The following is a 7,257-nucleotide window of genomic DNA, read 5'->3' on the forward strand; positions in this document are numbered from 1 at the left end:
AGATTTTTTGTCAGGGCTTACTCCCTTAGCCTTCAACTCTTCTGAAGAATCTATAGGGCAGTGAAGCTATTCATCAATAGCTGGCAGTTTGGTTCATAAATGCCAGGGTGTGCCCACATGCCAGTGGGCCTGCACACTGTGTCTGGGAGCTGAACCTGTTCCAAGTTCCTCTGAAGTTTTAGCCTGGGGCTGCAAGGGACCCAGTTTCCATGTGTTGCCATGACAAGTGCAGTTGAGGACTTGCTTAAAGGAGAGACACACATTTGCCTCTCTTTTTCACAATGCTGTTAGCCAACAATGGAGGTTGAAAATGAGGAGCAAACTAACACACTAAAACGGAAAGCATAGCAACTCTCTTCACCCATACACACTCATCACATTGATCTGTTGAACACACAAAACTAAATAATAGACAGTGTTTTGCAAATTGTGGGCACATCATCCACTAGGAAAATGGTGTTTAATTATGTTTAATGTTTGTCTTCAACAGCGAGCAATAAAAGGGCACTTTTACCTTTTCATTCTGAATTTGATCTGAACTCTGATTCCACACACAATTCTCAAATTCAACAATGTAATTTTTCAAGATAAATGATGTAAACATGTGTTGTGCCTGATCATTTCTTTAAAAGTACTTCAATGTGAAGTACATTCAATTATTTACATTGGGAATAATTTATTTATTTGTGTCACAGGTAAGCTTACTGCAGTGAAGTTACTGTGAAAATCCCCTGCTGTTACATAGGCAATTGTGGCAGTCATTGGTTCAATTGGTTCAGGGAGGAATGCTAACTCAGAATGGTCAGCTTCTGTGAAATAAGCAAGGAGCAGGGGAGTTGACATATTCTTCACCATCACTGCCTGGGCAATAAGCTGACAAAAGTTACAAATTGTCTGTCCTTTATGGAACCTATTCAATTTTCATTCCATTGATTTCAGTGATGATGGGCGAGTGGTCGACTCCAGCCGATTATCACCAGGTATTGGAGGTAAAAATTCACCCCAACATTTCAGGTATAGACATTCTGGTGAAAGGTCAACACATGAATCCTCAACTCATTGATTCTCTCCATGGCTACACAGCAACACATTGAGTGTTTCCATCATGTCCTGTTTCTGTGTCAACAATTTAGATTTTAGAAAATAAACCTGAGAATTGAAATAATAATAAAAGTAATAATTATAAAATTAACTCTGATTTATACCACCAATGTTTATCAAGAGAAGGTTGATCTGCTATATGTGTAGCTTTAAGTAGGGGCAGTAAAGCATTTGGGGTTGTTAATTATTTCAGCAAAAATATGTAGCCTAAAACTATTTTAAGAAATTGAAATGCAGAACTTTTAATACAGCCTTAAAGAGGTGTAGTTTAGAGTTTCCTGTCCGAGATTTGCTGTGTTTTATACTGTTCACAATTTAGTTGCATTTGTCGGCTGAAGTTACACTTTTAATTCAGTCCCATAGATAATGCACTGAGTTTGGATAACGATGATCAGAAATGAACAGGATCTCTCAAGATTTACACTTACTGCTGCCCAGATTCAATTTATGCACTAGGCATGATTAAATTGTTAGCACCGACATGTATGCTGAGCTTTGCACCTATTCCAAATGTGGCATGAGATTTACATCAGGCATTTATTGCTGTCTGATGTAATCTCCTACTTTGCAAGTCAACTCTGATGTTAAGATATGGGACGTTTTACACCAAACTATGATCTGATTCTCTAGCTAAATCTTCATCTTTTAGTCCTGCCTATCTACCTGTTGGAAGCATGAGCAGTGATACAGAAGTTAGAGTGACTCCGACATTTATCAACAGGAATTACTTGATATTGGGCTCCTGACAGTCTATCTTCTTTGTCTGATCACCTGATGATTGCTGATGATGCTGGAAATATATTATGATCAGGAAAAGTATCAATGCACATTTTTGATAGAAGTCCATGCTTGCTGAAACATATTTCACCCATTACCTACAAGTATGAATCCTGCAGTCATTACACAGAGGCTGAAACAGGGATATACGAACATACAAACAAGGTGCAGGAGGAGGCCATTCGGCCCCTCGAGTCTACTTCATCATTTAATAAGATGGCTGATCTGATAGTAACCTCAAATCTTCATCTCATCTACCCCAATAACCTATCACCCCTTGCTTACCAAGAATCTATCCACCTCTGCCTTAAAAACATTTAAAGACTGCTATGATAGTCCATTGTCTTAACCTCTCAGCCACTTTTTCATAAATTAGTTGTCAATCCTATTTTCTGATATTATTTGCCAGAGCTGCTTACAAAGTGCATAAACCCCTACCTTTATCCAACATATACTTTGATATTCATGTTTAATAATTGGAACATCAGCATTTAAACATTCAGAAATTTTCACTGCCAGTGCTTAATCTTCTATAATAAAATAATTTATTTGCTGTCATTAATGACTGATGATATTTTAGCTGTTTTCCAATACATCGATGGACAGTTTACACAAAGATTGTTTTTTACATGTTTGCAGTCTTATTTCATAAGTCTTTCCATTTTGTTTTTTTTTGGCTCAGTTTGACTATAATCTTAGGAGGATATTCACCAACCTCATCAGATGGCTGGTGGGAATCCCGATGCCCCGCTGAATGGGGCACCGGCTAAACATTGTGTTTCTTGAGGGGCGTGATGGCTGTTAGGATTCTCCTGCACTGCTGGCCCTGATTGAGTTCTTGACGATAGAATGTGGCGATGCAATAATTATGCAAACCTGCTTTTCTGAAGGGTTGATGGTTCTCCCCTGGACACTCGGGGTCCAGCATGCCATGTCCATGCTGGGTGATTACCATCACCAAAGCCTGCCCAGTGCAATTCTCACTGGGGGGGCCGTGTAAATGGCAGGGGGCTGGTGAATGGGCCATCAAGCCCGCTAATTGTAATATCATTCGCAGGTTTGCATTGTTATTGGGTTGCCACCCGCTATGGGCGGGAACCCATTCGGGGTCAGCAGGGTGTGTCGGGTGAACCCCAACAGCCAGCATACCAGGAATCCCCATTTTTGGCCAACACCCAATTCAACGTGGCATTGGGATTCCCACCGGCTATCCGATGAGGTCAGTGAATCACCCCCAGTTGCCCCAGCACTATCAACTCATCCCTCCAAGCTCCTATGCATCACCTCTGATCACATTGAAATATTTTGTCGTATCTCCTTTGCTTGCAATCACGCTTGGGTTTTCAGCTGAACTCTTTAATCACACCAAGTCTGACCAAAATTTTTTCAATGCTCTGCAACATGAAAATCTTATATGACCAAGCTAGTCCAAGAACTGAACCTGAGCAGTAAGTTAAGTTGCAAAAAAGCCACTGCTATGCTTTCTAATCACACTCCTCCACTTGTCACATTGTGATAAGAACTTAAATTTCCTAGCAGTAATTAACTGACATGGTTGAAAATAGACTTTGCAGAATAACTTGTTGACAATAACTATTGAAATTTTGCACCATGATTGTATATTTGGAACATCCACGTATACAAGCAGGAAAAAGGCTTCTATTCAGAACTATAACACCTACTTCTGATTAGATGGTTGCTACATTGGGCTGCTTTTACTTTGTTCTTAGAGGAGTGTCTGTATCATCAGTGTCAGGTGCATAGCTCTTGCACACCCAACAACAACAAGAATAAAAAGTTGACCTATTTGCTAAGGTCAACCTTTGAGATGATCCCAGTGTGTATTTTTGTCTTCATTAACTATTATGGCGAAGTGCAGCATGGGAGATCAGCCATGACAGACTTCATGCCTGTTACATAGCCCACCCAATTTTCCTCCCATTCGTTCACATGGAAGAAAATTCAAATGGATTCAGTTACGTACATGGAATTGCCACCCAGCCCCCAAATCCTCCATCTTTAAGACTAACCATAAAAGCAGCTTCATTCACCCAATTATACTTCACAGTTTTACAACAGTTGGGAGAAACAAAAGCAAGTCAAAACACAGCCCAGTTTCAGAGGCAAAATAGTATGCTGGTAAGACCATAAGACGTAGGGGCAGAAGTAGGCCATTCAGCCCATTGAGTCTCCTCTACGATTCAATGAAATGATAATCCTCAACTTCACTTTCCCGCCTCATCCTGACAACCCTGATTCCCTTGCAATTTAAAATTCTGGCTTCCACAACCCTCTATGAATTCACTACCCTCTGAGAGAGGAAATTCTTCCTCAATTCTGTCTTAAATAGACAAGCTGTTACTCTGAGATTTTCCCTAGATTCTCCGACATTGGGAAACAATCTCTCAGCATCTACACTGTCAAGCCCCCTGAGAATCATACATGTCTCAGTAAGGTTGTCTCTGATACTTCTAAACCTCAATGAATACAGTCCCAACCTCTCCTCATAAGAAAATCCCTCCATACCTGCGATCAATCTAATGAACCTTCTCTGGACTGCCTCCAATGCCAGTATATCTTTCCTTAGGTAAGGGAACTAAAACTGTTCACAGTATTCCAGGTTTGGGCAAGCTAGTGCCTTGTATAGTTTTAGCATGACTTCCCTATGTTTATACTCTTTTCCCTTTGAAATGAAGCACAACATTTCATTTGCTTTCTGTTTTACCTGCTGAACTTGCATGCTAGCTTTTTGTGATTTATGCATGAGGATCCACAAATCCCTCTGAGCTGCAGATTTCTGCAGTCTTTCTCCAATTAAATAATATTCAGCTTCTTTATTCTTCCTACCAAAGTGCATAACATTACATTTACCTACATTATATTCCATCTGCCAAGTTTTTGTCCACTCTCTTAACCTGTCTTTATCTTCCGTAGACTCTTCGGGTGGAATTTTCTGGTCATGCTCGCCCCAAAACCAGAAAATCCTGCCTGAGGTCAACGGACCTTTGTATGGTCCATCCCCTGCCTGCTACGATTCCTGTGGCGGACGGGATGGGAAAATTCCCCCCTTTGTGTCATCTTCACTACTTGTTTTCCGACCTATCTTTGTATCATCTGCAAATTTGGCAATTGTACATTCACTTCCCCTGTCCAAATCCTTAATATATATTGTAAATAATTGTGGCTGCAGCACTGATCCCTGTGGCACTATTTATATTCAGGGAGCAAAGGATAAGTGGGATAAGACAACTGAAATCAAATACTTATTAACACCCACAGCTACGGGAACCAAAAAATACACATTTGTTATTCAGTTGCCCCTTCAGACTAATCAATGTTCTGCTCTCAAATGATTGCAGTATAAAAGGGGAAACATTTTGAATGTTGGAATTATAAAATATGAGCACCTGCAAAGAAAGATGACAAGTTAATATTTCAGGTTCAGGTCCCAGGATAAACTGGGGCATTTTTCCCTGGAGGCTTAGGGGTGATCTTATCGAGGTCTATAAAATAAGGAGGGGCATAGATCAGCTAGATAGTCAACATCTTTTCCCAAAGGTAGGGGAGTCTAGATGGCATAGATTTATGGTGAAAGGGGAGGGAAACAAAAGGGTCCAGATAAGCAATTGTTTCACACAGAGGATGGGTGAGTGGCTGGAACGAGCTGCAACGTAGCAGTAGAGACTAGACAATTTTGTCTTTTAAAAAGCATTGAACAGTTACATGGGTAAGATGAGTACAGAGGGATATGGACCAAACACAGGCAATTGGGACTAGCTTAGTGGTAAAAACTGGGCGGCATTGGCAAGTTGGGCTGAAGGGCCTGTTTCCATGCTGTTAACCTCTATGACTCTATGTCTCTCGGCTGAGCCATTTAATCAGTGGAAAGGTTTGAACAAATACTTATAAAGGTAAAAGAAAACCTCAGAGTTACTTTTAACACCATTAGATGTTGCTAAGATCCAATGGAAGAGAATTCTGAACAAAAACAATGTTGTGATGAAGGATTATCACTCAAAAATGTTTATTTTTCTCTTTTCATATGCTCACAGATTTGCTATCTATTGTCAGCACTTTGTGTTGTATCATTGCATCTGTTATCCTGAGGTTATTTAACATGTCTTTGTACATTTTCTTCTAGTCATCACACAAACCCTGAGACAAAATAATAATCTAAAGGCAATTTTTTTTCTTTATTCCTTCATGGGATGTGGACATCGTTGGCACGATCAGCATTTGCTGCCCTTCCTAGTTGCCCTTGAACTGAATGGCTTCCTAGGCCATTTCAAAGAGTCAACTCCATCAGGGCACCACACCATAGGGAGGATATATTGGCCTTGGAGGGAGTGCAGTGTAGGTTTACAAGAATGATACCTGGACTTCAGGGATTAAGTTACGAGGAGCGATTATGCAAATTAGACCTGTTTTCTCGAGAATTTAGAAGGTTAAGGGGTGATCTGTTTGAAGTCTTCAAGACATTAATAGGAATATACAGAGTAGATAAAGATAAACTGTCTCCACTGCTTAGAGGTTCTAGAACTCTAAGTATAAAAAAATTAAAAATAACAATTCCATTTCTACAAAGTCTCATCAAAAATGAAATCCATACAAGCTTAAAAATTAAGGCCAGACCATTCAGGAGTGATGTTTGGAAGCACTTCTACACACAAAGGTTGGTAGAGGTTTGGAACTCTCTTCCACAAATGACAGTTGACTCTAGATCAGTTGCAATCTTTAAATCTGAAATAGATCATTTTTGTTTAGCAAAGGTATTAAGGAATATGGGCCAAATGAATATGGAGTTAGGCCACAGATCAGCCATGACCTCAGTGAATAGCAAAATAGACACGGTGGGCTGAATGGTCTATGTTCCTATGCTTCAGCGGAACCAGATGGTCCCAATGGAGGGCAAGGCCAGAAAATCACACCCTAAGAGTTATTGTGAAGGACACGACGCAAGGTTTGAAACTCAGTTCAGTCTTAACAAAGAAAGTCCCATCTCGTTCGAGAGTTGCGCGGCACGGTAGCACAGTGGTTAGCACTGCTGCTTCACAGCTCCAGGGTCCCGAGTTCGATTCCCGGCTCGGGTCACTGCCTGTGTGGAGTTTGCACATTCCCCTCGTGTCTGCGTGGGTTTCCTCCGGTTGCTCCGGTTTCCTCCCACAGTCCAAAGATGTGCGGGTTAGGTTGATTGGCCAGGTTAAAAATTGCCCCTTAGAATCCTGAGATGTGTAGGTTAGAGGGCTTAGTGGGTAAAATATGTGGGGGTAGGGCCTGGGTGGGATTGTGGTCGGTGCAGACTCGATGGGCCGAATGGCCTCCTTCTGCACTGTAGGGTTTCTATGATTTCTATGATTTCTAGTTGGTGTAACACAGCAC

Source organism: Mustelus asterias, chromosome 2 (assembly GCF_964213995.1).
Source record: "Mustelus asterias chromosome 2, sMusAst1.hap1.1, whole genome shotgun sequence".
NCBI classification, from domain to species: Eukaryota; Metazoa; Chordata; class Chondrichthyes; order Carcharhiniformes; family Triakidae; genus Mustelus; species Mustelus asterias.